The following is a 16,919-nucleotide window of genomic DNA, read 5'->3' as shown; positions in this document are numbered from 1 at the left end:
GCACTGAGTCCTAACCACTGGACTACCAGGGACTTCCCATGAGATAGGGGAATTTTTTAAACCATGAGACTGCTGTTTCTGCTGCTACCAAACCCTGGAGGCTGCTGCTTGAACAGCTACTCTCTACTAGACTTGATTGAGGTAGCTACTGCTGTCAGCGCCAAAGTAACTTCTGCACCAAGAACTCAATTTTCCTGTTACTATCTCCCTTGACAATTCACATGCTTCTGCTATGACCCTCCCTTGGATTGTGGATTAGGCATGGAAGCTGCTCACTCCAATCAAACTTTAACATGGGCATGTCTAAGTTGCGTGATTGTACCCTAGCTGAAAGGAACCGGTGGAGGCGAGGTACCTGGGTTCTAATGTACAGAGATGAGACTCAAATTCTCTAGACATTTCAGTGCTCAAAAAGTTCTGGGAAATCATGTCAAATAACCACTTCAGATGTTCAGCTTCATGCCTGCTTCATGGAGAATTACAAAATCATTTGTATTAGTAAATAATTAGAAACAACCTAAATACCCATCATTAGAGAGATGGTTAATTAAATTATGAAATATTCTTAGTTTGGTATACTATGTAAAAATGAAAAGATTGAGAGCATTCTGTATAGAATAGTATCTAATAAGTCTTTAGGTATACAAATTCAAGATACAGAAATACATGCACCTATATGCACATACGTATTGGTGAACATTAATAGCATGATTGTATTCACATTCATAAATATATATGTGAATATCTGCATATAATTCTATATAGACACATAGAAAAAGGACTAGAGAGACATACATCCAAATGTTAAGTTTGATTACTTTTAGGTGGGAAAGACTATGTTGAATGTTAGGGGCAAAGTAAAGGGAATAGTCACATTTAATTCTCTACAACTCTCATTGTATAAATCTATTATCATAAGATTATATTTGTGTTTGGCTAGTGAATTTTTTTTTTATAAATTTATTTATTTATTTATTTTTTGGCTGTGTTGGGTCTTCGTTTCTGTGCGAGGGCTTTCTCTAGTTGCGGCAAGCGGGGGCCACTCTTCATCACGGTGCGCGGGCCTTTCACTGTTGCGGCCTCTCTTGTTGCGGGGCACAGGCTCCAGACGCACAGGCTCAGTAGTTGCGGCTTATGGGCTTAGTTGCTCCGTGGCATGTGGGATCTTCCCAGACCAGGGCTCGAACCCGTGTCCCCTGCATTGGCAGGCAGATTCTCAACCACTGTGCCACCAGGGAAGCCTGGCTAGTGAATTTTTTAAAAATTAAATTTATGGAGAAGATGGAGATTTAAAATATAAATAAGGTGACCATATGATCTACAAATTTGTCTCCAAGGTTCTTAATGGCCAAAGTAAAAATGGCAACATCCTCAGTTTCATAGGTTGCCTTGTCCACAAGCAGGGGAAATTCCAGTGACTCTGGGGCAACAACATTTTTCCTGGTATTAAGGTTTTGTGGTATAATACAAAATCAATATTTGATTCTTGTCCCATTTCCTGGCACGAAGGTCCTAAAACCCTTGGAATCTCCTGAGTGATAAGAGTGTCTTGTGTATGCTAATGAGATGACTGGGGGCTGGGGGCCCCTAGACAGCTTCAGGGGGCTGGTCATCGGAAAGACCAAGCCATGATTAGAGGGTTAGAACTTTCAGGCCCCTCGCCTCCCACCTCTGGGTAAGGGAGCGGGCCAAGGCATTGAGTTCATCACCAATGGCCAATGATTTAATCAATTACCCCTGTGTCATGAAACCACCATAAAAACCCTTAAATGACAGGGTCTGGGGAGTTTCCAGGTTGGTGAACATACTGATGTGCTGGGAAGGCGGCTTGGCATAGAAGCTTTGCATCCTTCCTCTCCCCATACCTTGCCCTATACACCTGTTCCATTTGGCTGTTCTGAGTTATATCCTTTATTATAAACTGGTAATAGCAAATAAAGCACTTTCTTGAGTTCTGTGAGTCACTCTGGCAAATTATTGAACCTGAACTCGGCTATCAAATTTATAAACAGAATATAGTCAAAAGTATGGGTGGCAACCTGGGACCTGCAAGTGGCATCTGAAGTGGGGGCCATCTTGTGGGACTGAGCCCTTAACTTGTGGGGTCTGTGCTAACTCTGGGCAATTAGTGTCAGAATTAGATTGAATTGTTGGATAACTAGTTGGTATCAGAGAATCAGAGAACTGGTGTTATAAAATCCCCGCATATTTGGTGTCAGGGGGAAAAAAAAACCTTTGTAGGTATGAATAACCTTTTCCTATGTGTCTCTAAGTAGGAGTATTGAGCAATGGATGTGACAGTTTCCCAAGATCACACCTATATTAAATGCAATAGTGGAAAAGTTCCAACCTGAAGAAGCAATCTTACAAGGACCAAAGTTCCTCCAGTTAGTACCTTCCTCTCACGAAATAGTATCATTGGTCATCAGGGAAAGGAAGGCCGTTGGAAGAAGGACAGTCAGAGCTGCACAGTCAACCTGGAATAGTGCTAAGCACAAATCCTGATCAAAACGGAACTTCATTGGTAAAGATAGAACACTGGTCAAATATCCGCCAGCAACCTCTTTAAACATTCATGCTTTGTAATAAGACCAGGGCTCATTTATCAATAGTCAGCTTCGTTATAGGTCAGGTTTAATGATTGAAATACATATTTATGTTACTCCCTCTCTTTGTTAGTAAGTTCTACTAAGCACCTTCCAGATAGAGAACTAAGCAGGGAGCAGACACTATTCATACCCTGTCCCAGATTTCTTTGGCCTACCTGAGTTCACCAGGAGCTGCAAATAAACACAATTCTCAGTACCTGTTAGCTTCCCAACTTAAGCATCTGTGTCTGTCTTCTTTCCTGGCTGAGGATTTTCTCCAGCATGGAAGCCTGGTCTGCCATACACAGTCACAACATGGAGGTATGGGGGAGTTCATGCCACCTGAGAAGAACTCAACCAATGAGGGATGGGATCTGGGAATAAATGCCCCAGCCCCTTCCCTCCTCTCTCCCAGTTCTTGGGACGTCTATCCCACATGGTTTTTCAGAGGTTCCCTGGCAAGGTTAAGTTCTGGTTGCCCACAGTGTTAACCTGCTTAGGAACACATACTTTATTAGCTTTCTTCTTTATTTATTATTATTATTATTTTTTTTTTCCTCACACACACTGTATTTTATTTTTACAAGAGATAAATAGACTGACACCAAGCATTGTACATGGATGACCACAACAAAAGCAACAATGATTGCAATTACCAAACATGAAACACACTCATACTATGTCATAATATTGACATTCAGTCCAGTAATCCTCCACTGCAACAGCTCCTTTACTTTGCAGTGAAAATTGATTTGTATATTCTTTGCCTCTGAGTTCTTGTGGGATTTTTTCTTTTTTTAAATTCAACCAGAAAGTCACAAAAATTATACTCATCCTCATCAGTTCACTCAGTCCCATGTAATTAATTTTTTTTTTTCATCTTGATCTTTTGTTAGCACTTTTATGAGCTCATCAGTTTTTCATTAGAGTTCTGAAAATGCTTATTCATTCAGTTCAGCAGTACAGTCAGGTACCGGAAACCTGTACTTGTCAGAGTCTTTTCCATGAATTTCCTGAAGATGAAACCCTTTTATAGGAACATATTTACAAAAGCATCAGAGTACACCCAGAACTGTCTGTAAATGACAAAAGACTTAAAAATGACCACGGTTAAAGATTTGATGAAAGTTCATAATAATGCAGTTGACAAGAAAATTAGTTATTTCTGAGATATACATTTTAAAGTAATAACTAGGATTATGACTTATAACATTATACCAGAACATATAAGATTTTTAGAAATTTCATGTAATGTCTGAAACATTTATATTAACATATTTCCATACAAATAACCCAATGAAAGTTTAGTATTAGTTGTTTTGTTTGTTTGTTTATACTGAAGGTTCTTATTAGTCATCAATTTTATACACATCAGTGTATACATGTCAATCCCAATCGCCCAATTCAGCACACCACTATCCCCACCCCACTGCAGTTTTCCCCCCTTGGTGTCCATATGTCTGTTCTATTATTTTTTAATTAATTTTTATTGGAGTATAGTTGATTTACAGTGTTGTGTTAATTTCTGCTGTACAGCAAAGTGAATCAGCTATACACATATCCACTCTTTTTTAGATTCTATTCCCATATAGGTCATCACAGAGTACTGAGTAGAGTTCTCTGTGCTATACAGTAGGTCCTTATTAGTTATCTATTTTATTTATAGTAGTGTGTATATGTCAATCCCAATCTCCCAATTTATCCCTCTTCCCCCTGCCGTCCCTCCGGTAACCGTAAGTTTGTTTTCTACATCTCTGACTCTATTTCCGTTTTGTAGATAAGTTTATTTGTACCCTTTTTTTAGATTCCACATATAAGCGATATCTGATATTTGTCTCTCTCTGTCTGACTTAACTTCACTCAGTAGGACAATCTCTAGGTCCATCCATAGCTTTCTTCTTTTCTTTTGTCACTTCCTCACTTCTGCTTCTTGTGCTCACCTCCCAAATAAGGTATTTGCACCCACATCCTCACCTCAGAGTCTGCTTTGAAAGGAGACCAAAGCAAGACAAATCATATTTAGGGCATGTGTCAATTTCTACATTCTTACTTGAAATAAATTAAAATAAGATAAAATAACTATGTCAAGTTCTTAGGCAGAAACTATGAGCGCTCTAAGGGTTGAGAAAAATTTTATGATTTTTTTTTAAAAGCTTATGAATCAATATTTGGCATTGTAGAAAATACACAAAAATCACATTTCTAGTAATCACTGTTATAACCTGACTGTGAAAGATCTGTTTTCCCTCTTAACATTTCTCAAATCCAAGTTAAAGATTAAACCCTTTGGAGACCCTTTCATTGAATGAATAAAGAACCCGTCTCCATCATTTCCTTCAATCAACCTTCCTTCTTGAAGATGTGATAATCTTGCAAAAACAAAAAGCAAAGCAAAGTGATTTATTTAAACATGCCTACCAGGTGATCACTGCCTTAGTTGTCTTTTCAGAAATGGTAGCGGCCCAGAGGATTTTCTGCGCTCTGAGCCTGAAATTAGTTCTGGAGAATAAAGAGAAATTTGCTTTCCTGGGTTATGAGATTTTGAAGCACAATGAGTAATGTATGGGTACATGGCCCCTCTGCTAAGCTTGAGAGACAGCTAAGAAAAAATACACTGTTATTATAAAATCTGTGTTTACTGAAGTAAGGGAGGTTCAGAGAAAAATCAAATGAAAAGATAACAGCCAACATTTGCAAATGTTTTGTTGTAAATGTGATAAAATTATGAAAACTGTCTGCCCCTTGTTCTGCAAATCTCTAGTATGCAAAGCCTGACTCTTGCTTCCAAATGAAGAACTTATCTCCAAGGGTTAGAGATACTTCAGTTCACATGTGGCCACAAGGTTTTAATTATGTCTGATTTGTTTTCATCCCCTCACTTGCTTATTGTTTCAAAAATGTCTTTCATTAAAATGCTTTATGCTCCATTCAATACACGAGGTAGGTGTTGGTGTTTATGGACAGAATATCTGTTTTGAAGTAAATGCCAAGTTTGATCAAGATCTATTGCAATTGGTTTCTCATAGCTGTTTATATTTGTTTCTGGGAAGGAAAGATTACATTCAGAAATCATGCAAACCTTATTTCAAAGACCCTTATCATTTCCTGGTGCCACCCTTTCCCTAAAACCAACTACTGTCCTGAAACTACTGTAGTGTTGGGATAATCAAAGCATATGAAGATGCTTTATTCTATCAGAATCTTAAATGTCTTAAAGACTGCAAATTTGGATATTATCATTATATTCAGATCTGATAATGGTTCACTGTATTATTAGAGATGGAATTTCTTATTTTCTCTGTATCTCTTGTCACAGCCATAAAAGGTGGATAAAACCTATTGCCTTTTCAGTTATACAAAGTCATTTTTATCATCAGCCATTGAAAGCATTTATTAAGTATTGATTTATGAATGGAGCCAAGCTTGGCAGACAGAGGCAGATCATAACTTCTTCTGGAAAGTGGTTAATTTCCTTCAGTGCATCACTTTGATAGATGGGATATCTTTATGGCACACACTGATAATTGAATAATAAACATTTATCTGAATGAATAAGCATAATGTTCAGGTGTTTCCATTATGTAGAAATAGTTACTGAATTCATAAGGGAATTAGTGAATGAAAAGTCGAGGTACATTTTATGTTGGGACATGATAATGGGAAAACTTGTTTACTCATGCAATTAATCCATGAAGGCTTTATTGAGTACTTGGGGTTTTAAAAGCAGTGATGACACTTGGCAGTGATATGATGAGGCAAAATGGCGCTTTTAACTGAAAATGACAATGACCGCTCGACTTCTTTAGCTCAATAAAGTGTTCCTTAGGGTCCGATGAGTGGCAGGTACACACAGAACAGGGCTTCTAAATTATGAGGAGACAGACTATTCCAAAGATACTCCTATTTCAATTTGGAAGTGGGTAGAAGACCAAAGTGAAAGAGAATCCTTTAATTCTGATGTCGTTTTCAACAAATTGAATGAACTTGGTAATACTCCTAAATCCTTGGCAATTCCTGCTGTGCAGGTTTATTTCAAAATGAACATATAACATCAAACCTATAACAAGCAAACGGTTTAAAAATAGGGAGGAAACAACCACGCTGGTGTTTTAATGAAATTAATCTAAATTGTAGGCCAAAAAAAAAAAATCTCATTTTGTTTATGGATTCAAACTCTTTAGGAAAAAGAGCTATTTAAAAAAATATTTTGACTACCTTAAAATATGACTTTAAGTCACTACTTGTAACAATAAGATTTTTCTAAGTCTTTGCTAGTTACAAGCATTCTGTAAAATTCAAGGGGCATAAAATTCCATTCAAAGAAGGCAAACTGTTTATGTGAGAGGGAAACTAAAAAGCCTTCCGTGGAAACATACAATTTTCAGATAAGAAGAAAAAGTCATGAAAAATGGAGCTTGCACTATATAAAAGGAGTATCATATAATTTTCTTTCTATGTTGTGTGTGAAGGAACCAGAATCTTGAAAAGGCAACTGAAACCTCATCTCTAATCCCTGTTCTCAAACAGCCTGGACAGGCAGAATAGAGATTTGAGATCAAGACACAGTGTATAGGTAACTTGTCACTAAGTCTTCAAGTCTCTCAGTCACTACTCTTAGGCATCTAAAGGACTGAGTGCAAATCGCTGGAAAAGGCTATTGATGATCAAATATTCCATGTCCATTTCTTTTTACTGCCCCTTCTTTTGGTAGACATTTCTCATAGATTCATGTATCCACCACCACAATCAGAACACATCACCCCCCCCCCCGAAAATGACCTCATGCTATACCTTTATAGTCTCACTCTCCTCCCCCTCCCAGCTTCTGGCATCCACTGATCTGCTTTGTCTTTCCAGAATGTCTTATAATTGGAATCAGGCAGTATGTAACTTTTACAGACTTGCTTTATTCACTTAGCATAATGCCTTTGGGATTCATTGATGTTGTTCCATGTTTCAGTAGCTCGTTGCTTTTCATTGCTGAGTAGTATTCCATTGCATAGATATGCTACTGTTTGTTTATCCATTCACCATTTGAAGAACATGTGTGTTGTTTCTGTTTTGGGGCAATTACAAATAGAGCTGCCAAATACATTCATATACTAGTTTTTGTATGAACATAAGTTTTCATTTCTCTCGGGTAAATATCAAGGAGTAAGATAGCTGAATCATATAATTAAGTGTATGTTTAACTTTATAAGAAACTGCCAAACCATTTTCCAGAGTGGCTGTGCCATTTTGTATTCCCAGTCACAATGTATGAGCATTCCAGTTTCTCCACACCTTTGCCAGCAGTTGATATTATCAGTATTTTTTTTTAGCCATTGTAATAGGTATGTAGTAGTGTCTCCTCGTGGTTTTAATTTGCATTTACCTAATGGATAAAGATGTTAAACATCTTTTCATGTGCTTATTTGCCATCCTAATATGATCTTTGGTGAAGTGTATGTTCTGGTACTTCACAACTTAAAAAAAAATTTATTGAGATAATTGTATATTCACATGTAGTTGTAAAAAAATTATGTGGAGAGATCCTTTGTACCCTTTGCCCAATTTCTACTAATGGTAACAGTTTACAAAAGTGTAATATAATATCACAACCAGGATATTGACATTGATACAATCCACCAATCTTATTTAGATTTGTCCAGTTTTACTTATCCTAATTTGTATGTGTATGTATTAAATTCTATACAATTTTATCACCTGTATAGGTTTGTATATCCATCATCACAGTCAAGATACTGAACAGTTCTGTCACCACAAGGATCCCTCATATTGCCCTTTTATAACTCCACCCACCTCCCTCTTGTGACCCCCTTCCTCAATCCCAACCCCTGGCAACCACTAATATGTCCTACACTTCTAAAATTTTAGCATTTCAAAATGTTATAGAAATCGAATCATACAGTATATAACCTTTTGGGATTGGTGTCTTATGCTCAGTGTAATCTCCCAGATGTTCATTTGAGTTGTTTTGTGTATCAATGGTTCATTCTTTTTTATTGCTGAGTATGTATATACCATAGTTTGTTTAACCATTCACTCACTGAAGGATATCTGGGATGATTCCAGTCTCTGATTGTTACAAGTAAAAGTGCTATTCATGTACAGGTTTTTGTGTGGCCATATTTTCATAATTTTGGGATAAATGCTAAAGAGTACAATTTCTGGGTCATGTGGTAGTTGCATGTTCAGTTGTATAAGAAACTGTCAAACTGTTTCCCAGAGTGCCTGTACCATTTGACATTTCCACCAGCAATTCAGGTAATCCAGTATCTCCACATCCTCACCAGCATTTTGTACTATATCATTTTATTGTTTTTCTTGTTATTCTGTTAGGTGTATAGTGATATCTCATTTTGGTATTAATTCACATTTCCCTGGCTAACGATGTTGAACATCTTTTCATGTGCTTTTTGCCATCTGTATAACCTCTTTAGTGAAATGTCTCTTCAAGCCTTTTGTCCATTTTCTAATTGGATTGTTTGTGTTCTTACTGTTGAGTTTGGGTAGTTCTTTATATTCTACATAATAGTCCTTTGTCAGACATGTGGTTTGCAAATATTTTCTCCCAGTCTGTGGATTGTATTTTCATCCTCTTCATATGGCTTTCACAGGGCAAAAGTTTTTAGTTTATTAGTTTTTCCTTTTATGGATCATGCTTTGGTATCAGGTCTAAAAAATTCTTTGTGTAGTGCTAGATACCAAAGACTTTCTCCTTTTTTTCCTCTAAAAGTTTTATAGTTTTACATTTAAGTCCATTATCCATTTTAGGTTAATCATTGCATGAGGTGTGAAGAACCAAGGTTCATTTTTTGCTTATGGAGGGCAAACTGCTCCCACGTGTGTTGAAAAGGTTATTCTTCCTCTATTGAACTGCATTTGCACCTTTGTCAAAAATAGGTTGATTGTGGGACTTCCCCGGTGGTCCAGTGGTTAAGAGTCCACGTTTCCAATGCAGGGGGCGTGGGCCCGATCCCTGGCTGGGGAACTAGGATCCCGCATGCCGCACTGCATGGCCAAAAAGAAAAAAAAATTGGTTGATTGTACTTGTGTAGAAGCTATATCTGTGTTCTCTACTCTAATCCATTGATCAATGTGTCTCTCTACCAATACCATACTGTCTTGATTACTGGAGCTATATAAATAAGCCTTAATATTGGGTAAAGTGAGTTCTCCCACTTTATTCTTCTTTATCAAGATTATTTTAACTATTCTAGGGCCTGTGCCTTTCCCTATGAATTTTAGAATAAGCCTATTTCTATTAAAAAAAAAACTTGCTTGGATTCTGATAGAAATTGTCTTAGCCCAGTATATAAATTAAGAAATAATTGACATCTTTACTATGTTGAGCCTTCTAATTCATAAATATGGTATGTCTCTCCACATATTTAGGTCTTCTTTGATTAGCTTCATCAACATTTTGTAACTGTCAGCATACAGATCCTGTACATGTTTGTCAAATTTATGGGTATAGAGTTGTTTCAAGTATTTCCTTATCATTTCGATGTCTGCAGGGAGTGTAATGATATGCAGTCTTTCATTCCTGATTTAGTTATTTGTGCCTTTTCTCACTTTTCCTTTGTCAAGTCTTGGTAGAGTTTTTTTCAATTTTATTGATCTTTTCAAAGGACTAGCTCTGTATTTTATTAATTTTTCTCTATTGTTATTCTGTTTTCAGTTTCATTGCTTTTTGTTTTTATCGTTCTTTCCTTCCTTCTGCTCAGTTTGAATTTATTTTTCTCTTTGTTTTTTAGGTTCTTGAAGTGGGAATCTTAGATTATTGACTGGAGATGTTTCCTCTTTTCTGATGTACACGTTCAGTGCTATAAATTTCCCTCTTAGCACTGTTTTTGCTATGTCACACAAATTTTGATATGTTGTATTTTCATTTTCATTCAGTACAATGTGTTTTTAAAAATTTCCACTGAGGTTTATCATTGACCAACAAATTATTTAGGAGCATGGTTTTTAGTGTGGAATTTTTCTGTTATCTGTCTGATATTGATTTATAGTTTGATTTCATTGCGGTCAGAGACATGCTGTATGATTTCAGTTCTTTAAATTTGTTCAGATTTGTTTAAGGGGCTATCTTGTTTTGCTATCCATTGCCACTTGAAAAGAATGTGGATTCTGCTGTTGTTGGTGGAGTGTTCAATGTCAAATAGATTCTCTTAGTTGATACTGCCTTTGAGTTATTTTATACCCATGCTGATTTTCTGTTTAACTGTTCAGTTAGTTGTTGAGAGAAGGATGGTGATGTCTTCTTATCTTTTGGCTGTGCCTATTACTCTTTTCAGTTCTCTCAGCCTTTGTCTTCACGTATTTTGCTGCTGTGTTGTTCGGTGCATACACATTTTACTTTATCTTCTTGGTGGACTGAATTTTTTATAATTATATAGTGTCCCTTTTTGTCTCTGGTCATTTTCTTTACTCTGAAGTTCTTTTTTTCTGAAATGAATGTAGCCACTCCACTTTCTTTTGATTTATGTTAGCATGATATGACAATCTGTCTATATCATTATATTTGGAGAGTTTCCTGTAGAGAGCATATAGTCATATTTTTTAATCTACTCTACCAATTTCTGTCTTTAATTGGCATATTTAGATCGCCTACATTTAATGTAATTATTGAGATTTAGGGCTCAAATCTGCTGGGGGGTTTTTTCTGTTTATTCTGTGTTTTGTTCCTATTTTCTTTTTCCTACCTTCTTGTGGATTACTTGAACCTATTTTATAATTCCATTTTGATTTATCTATAGTGATTTTGAGTGTATCTTTTTGCACAGCATCTTCAGTGGCTGCTCTGCATAACAGTCTTCTGATGTTGACATTTTACCGGTTTGAGTGAAGTGTAAAAACCTTGTCTCCCTTTTATGATATGATTGCCTTAAATATTTCCTCCACAGACATCTAGAGCCATATCAGACGTTGTTATAATTTTTCCTTCAATCACCAAATGTAATCTACAAGACTCAAGAGGAGAAGTAAAGTTAATGTATTTACCTATATTTTTTCTTCTTGTGTTCTTTCTTCCTTCTTGGTAATCCAAGATTCTTTCTTTAATGATTTTGTTTCTCTTAATAAAATTTCCTTCAACCATTCCTTTAGGGTAGGTCTGCTGGTGACAAATTCCCTTAGTTTTCCTTCATCTGAGCATGTCTTTATATTTCCTTTGTTCCCGAAGGAATTTTTTACTGCATATAGGATTGTGGGTTTACAGTTCTTTTAGCACTGGAAAAATGTTGTATCAATTCCTTCTGGCCTCCATGTTTTCTAATGAGAAATCCTCTGTCATTTGAATTGTTGTCCCAATATAGGGAAGTTGTTTCTGTATCACTGATTTCAAGATTGTTTTTCTGTCTTCGGTTTTCAGAAGTTTGACTATGATATGCCTTTACATGAATTTCTTTGTGGTTCGTGCAGCTTCTTGAACCTATAGATTTATGAATTTTGCCAAATTTGGGAAGTTTTCAGCTATTATTTTACCATTATTTCATAGTTTTTTAGCCCCACCCTTTTCTCCTCTTTTTCTGGGACTTCGATGGCATAAATGTTAGATCTTATTTTATCTTCCAGTAGGTCTCTGAAAATCTGTTTTTTTTTTTTTAGTCTGTTTTCTGTCTGCTGTTTAGATTGTGTAATTTCTGTTGTTCTCTCTTCAAGTTCAGTAATTCTTCTCCCCTTGCCTTACATTCTGCTCTTGAACCCATGTGCTGAGTTTTTGTATTTCTAAGTTCTAAAATTTCTAATTGATTCTTCCTTATATTTTCTATTTCTTTACTGAGATTTTCAATTCTTTTGCTGAGGCTTTCTATTTTTTCATTTTAAGTATATTCATAGGTGTGTTTCAGGTATGTTTATAATTGCTTGTTGAAGCAGTTTCATGATGGCTGCTTTAAAATCTTGGTCAGAGAATTTTAATATCTCTGTCATCTTTGCATTGAAATCTATTGGTTGTCTTTTTTATTCAGTTTGAGATCTTCCTGGTTCTTGGAATAAGTGATTTTTTTCTATTGTAACCTAGACATTTTGCATATTATGTGAGAATCTGGATCTTATATAAGCCTTTTGTTTCAGTTAGCTTCCTCTGATACTTCAGAGAGGAAGGGAGAACACTGCCTCATTACTGTCAGTTGCAGGTAGAAGTCCGGTTTTCCCAGTTAGCCTTGGCTGATACTTGAGGAGGAGGGAGCTCATCATTACTGCTGGGCAAACTTCTCACTAGGCCTCAACTGTTATCTCCCTGGCTAGGATTGGTAGGAGTGCCTTGTTACTACTCCGCACATGATCTCCATTGACACCGTCGGGTGGGTGGGCCGCCTTCTTACCATTGGGCAGTGTTGTAAATCCAAACTATCCACCAGGCCTCCTCTGATACCACCTCAGTGGAGTGGAGGAGGGGTGCCTCATTGCTACCAGATGATGGAGGAAGCCCATGCTTGCTGCATGGTTTTCACTGACTCCATGGTTTGGGGTTGTGGTCACTTGTACTGCTTAGTGTGGATGAAGGTCCCAATTCTGTTCTTGACCTTTTCTGACACCACACCTGCAGGGGGTTGGGTTGCCTCATTACAGTCTGATGTCTAGGCTCCCTCTTAGTCACTGCTGCTATGGATAGAGGTCAGGCCACAGATTTTTTTCCTTGATGTTTGGCTGTAGTAGAACAGCTACTAAAAGTTCTCTCTCTTGCTAGACTGCCTCTTTCCTAGTCCTTAGGCTAGAGAGAGTAGGATTTTTTGTTTTTTCTTTTATCTACAACCATTGGCATTTGCTGGTTCTGTTTCCATTTCTTTGACTTCTGCTCTTATCTTTATTATTTCTCGCCTTCTTCTTGCTTTGGGTTTATTTTGCTCTTCTCTTCCTGGTTTCCTGAGGTAGCAACTTATATTATTGAGACTTTTCTTCATTTCTAATGTAAACACTGTTGCTATAAAATTCCCTCTAAGCTCTGCTCTGGATGCATCCCACAAGTTTTGATATCTTATATTACCATTCAGTTAAAAATATGTTTCATTTTTTTTGAGACTTCCTCTTTGACCCATGGATTATTAAGTTTTTTTTTTAATTTTTAGGTGTTTAAAGATTTTCCTGTTATCTTTTTCATATTGATTTCTAGTTTAGTTCCATTATGAGCTAAGATCATATATCTTTTAAGCTTTAAGGTTTGTTTTAGCACCCAGGATCTCGTCGATCTTGGAGAATATTCCATCTGTACTTTCCTCACATGAACTCGTAAAGGAAAAGAAATAGTTAAAGATATGTAAGAAAGTAACCAAATCATACTCTAGACATACACTAATACATTTTATTTTTATTTTTTAAATTAATTTTTATTTGAGTATTAATTTACAGTGTTGTGTTCGTTTCTGCTATACAGCAAAATGAGTCAGTTATACATAAACATTTATCCACTCTTTTTTAGATTCTTTTCCCATATAGGTCATTACAGAGTATTGAGTGGAGTTCCCTGTGCGATACAGTAGGTCCTTATTAGTTATCTATTTTATATCTAGTAGTTAATCCCAGTCTCCTAATTTACCACCCCACTTTGCCTTTGGTAACCATAAGTTTGTTTTCTACATCTGTGACTCTATTTCTGTTTTGTAGATAAGTTCATTTGTACCATTTTTTTAGATTCCACATATGAGCAATATTATATGATATTTGTCTTTCTCTGTCTCACTTACTTCACTCAGTATGACAATCTCTAGGTCCGTCCATGTTGCTGCAACTAATAAATTTTATTTAAAACATTTTCCAATGGTAATGCTGTTACATTTGGCTACTTTAAAGAAATTATGCTTAGAAACCAAGGAAGAGAACATTTCTAATTAAATGATAGAGCCAAGAGACTGAGCTCTAGGATCTCTTCACAGAAAATGCCTATAGCCTTTGCTTCCAACTAGGCCCCCTGACCATAGCATATCACTACCACCTGGGTACAAATACTGTTTAAAATCATAAAGTGGAAAGTGAATATGATTGTGAATATCACTATTCTGCCCTTCTTGAACATCTTTTTGTGAAAGGAATTTAATTTTTTATAATATATTTTTGTTGTACAATTAAAGAGGATAGTTACAACATTTTTATGGACTCCAATATATATGTTATAAAACTGTATATTTGCAAGAATAACTATTGTTATTATGTTATTATTGGTAATTATACCAATAAATTATAAAACAATTTTTACTAAATTGTTAGTAAGCAATTAGTAAACAATTGTTAGTCAACAATTCTCAGTCAATTGCAGTAAAACATTGTTTAATTGCCCTCCTCAAAGCACAGATAAGCAGCCTTCCTGTTCATTTTAGGAGATAAAGGGCTTCATGTGCCATTTTGGCATTGAATAGTCACTCATAGCAACCAAGCTGTCTTGGTTACTGTTTTGAAAACAGACATGAGTCTCTAATTATGTCACAGTTGATTCCTGTCCAGAAGGCTATCTGTTATGTCTGCCTCCTTATATACATGTCTTGTTATTTTGGCCAGCAGGAAATAACTTCTTCATGACACAAGGCAGCATCAGTCACCACCTTTCCTAAAAACAACTAATGTCAAGAGGAAGAAGAGGAGCACAAAAAGAAAAAGGTTGCTGCAGAGGCTTTGAGAAGCAGCCTGCTTTTTGATATGTGCCTCTTGTGTGCTGAACTGTGTTCCCCCAAAATTCGTATATTGAAAACCTAACCCCCAGTACCTCAGAACTCGACCTTATTTGGAGATAGTCTTTACAGAGCTAAAGTTAAAAAGATGTCATTAGGGTAGGCCCCAATCCAATATGACTGGTGTCCTTATAAAAAGAAGAAATTTAGATACAGAGACAGACATACATAGAGGGAAGATAATGTGAAGACACAGAGAGATGACAGCCATCTACAAGCCAAGGAGAGAGGCCTGGAACAGATCCTTCTCTCACAGCCCTCAGAAGGAACCGACCCCATTAGAATTTTGATTTCAGACTTGCTTCTAGAACTGTTAGAGAATGAATTTCTGTTATTTAAGCCTCCCAATTTGTGGTACTTTTTTCCAGCAGCCCTCGCAAACTAATACAGTGCCAAAAAACACAAAAGCTACAGCAGTAGGTTTCCAGCCAAATACCATTATGGGAGTGTGGTTCAGCACATTTAGTTTTCTGTGGTCATTTGAGAAAAAGAAGCCACAGAGAAGCTGCTGAAAAGATTTCTATGTAGTTTTTCTCTTTCAGAGTTGGATAAGATTGTGAACTGAATAATAACTTACCCATCTGAGATAGCATGCCCTGAAGCCCTTTTCCAATGGCAAATGAGAGTTCCTCTGATAATATAACTCCCAGATGTTTTTTCTTATTCTAACCTCTTCTGTCTATTCAATAAATTAATCAATTGAAGTTCAAAGGATTTCCCAAGTTGAATACCTTCAACCTTAAGAAAGGCAATATGCCCACGCAACTTTTGTGAGACTTGACACATGTCCCTCACCAAACTTTATGTTACACAGGAGTATTTGTTGCTTTAAACAATGGAGAAAGAAGGAAGAAACCAAAGTGCTGAGGATCTCTATATAGCCCATGTCTCTGGGTGAGGATAGAGTTAGCTTGTACCTGGACTGGGATAGCTCTATGCTTGTCTCCAGGGTTGCCTGAAAGTCTGGTACTGACCCTTGGTTAAGATAAGGATGAAATGTACTAGCTAATGATTTATAATGTGCTTCTTAAAGTTCGAAATTCTTTAGGAATTTCCTGACATCCTGTACTGGCTTGTCTGCATCAGTTAGGGATCTATAGATTGATGGTTTGTACCTGGTTTTGCCATTTACACAGTCTGGTTTTAGTTCTGACCAGTAGTGTGTTAAAGACCCCTCAGTAAACTAGTATCTTGGCTTCCTTGAAACCAAGATACTTTGCACATATCTTTGTGGTCCATAGTTTGAATGCAAAGCACATCTTCTGTAACTGAGAGAACTCTAGGAGGTGCTCCTGGACATATCAAACCCCTCAATGACTGACTATACTTTCTTTCTCCTGCTATACTTATCTTTATTAAAGCCTTAGGTGTGAAATGTTGTAAGTCCTTTCAGTTGTCTGGCCCTGTGTGATTGTTATACCCTTGAACCCTAGACTCAAGGCTGAGACCTTGGGCCCCTCCTAAAATTTACCTTAAAAGGTAAAGCAAGCCCTAGTCCTGGAGACCAAATATTGCAAAGAAACTGACGAAGCAGTAGGGGCCCCAGTCTTTGTTGAGTTTTGAGGCAAACTCAAGGCCTGGATAAGAGGCCATAAAGATGTCTGTGGAATCCTGGATCTTGGTTCTAGATGTAAGTGGAGAGAAATTGAAGAGGAGCATA

This window comes from Eubalaena glacialis, chromosome X (assembly GCF_028564815.1).
Source record: "Eubalaena glacialis isolate mEubGla1 chromosome X, mEubGla1.1.hap2.+ XY, whole genome shotgun sequence".
In the NCBI taxonomy this organism is placed as follows: domain Eukaryota; kingdom Metazoa; phylum Chordata; class Mammalia; order Artiodactyla; family Balaenidae; genus Eubalaena; species Eubalaena glacialis.
Note: the sequence above shows the minus strand (reverse complement) of the source record.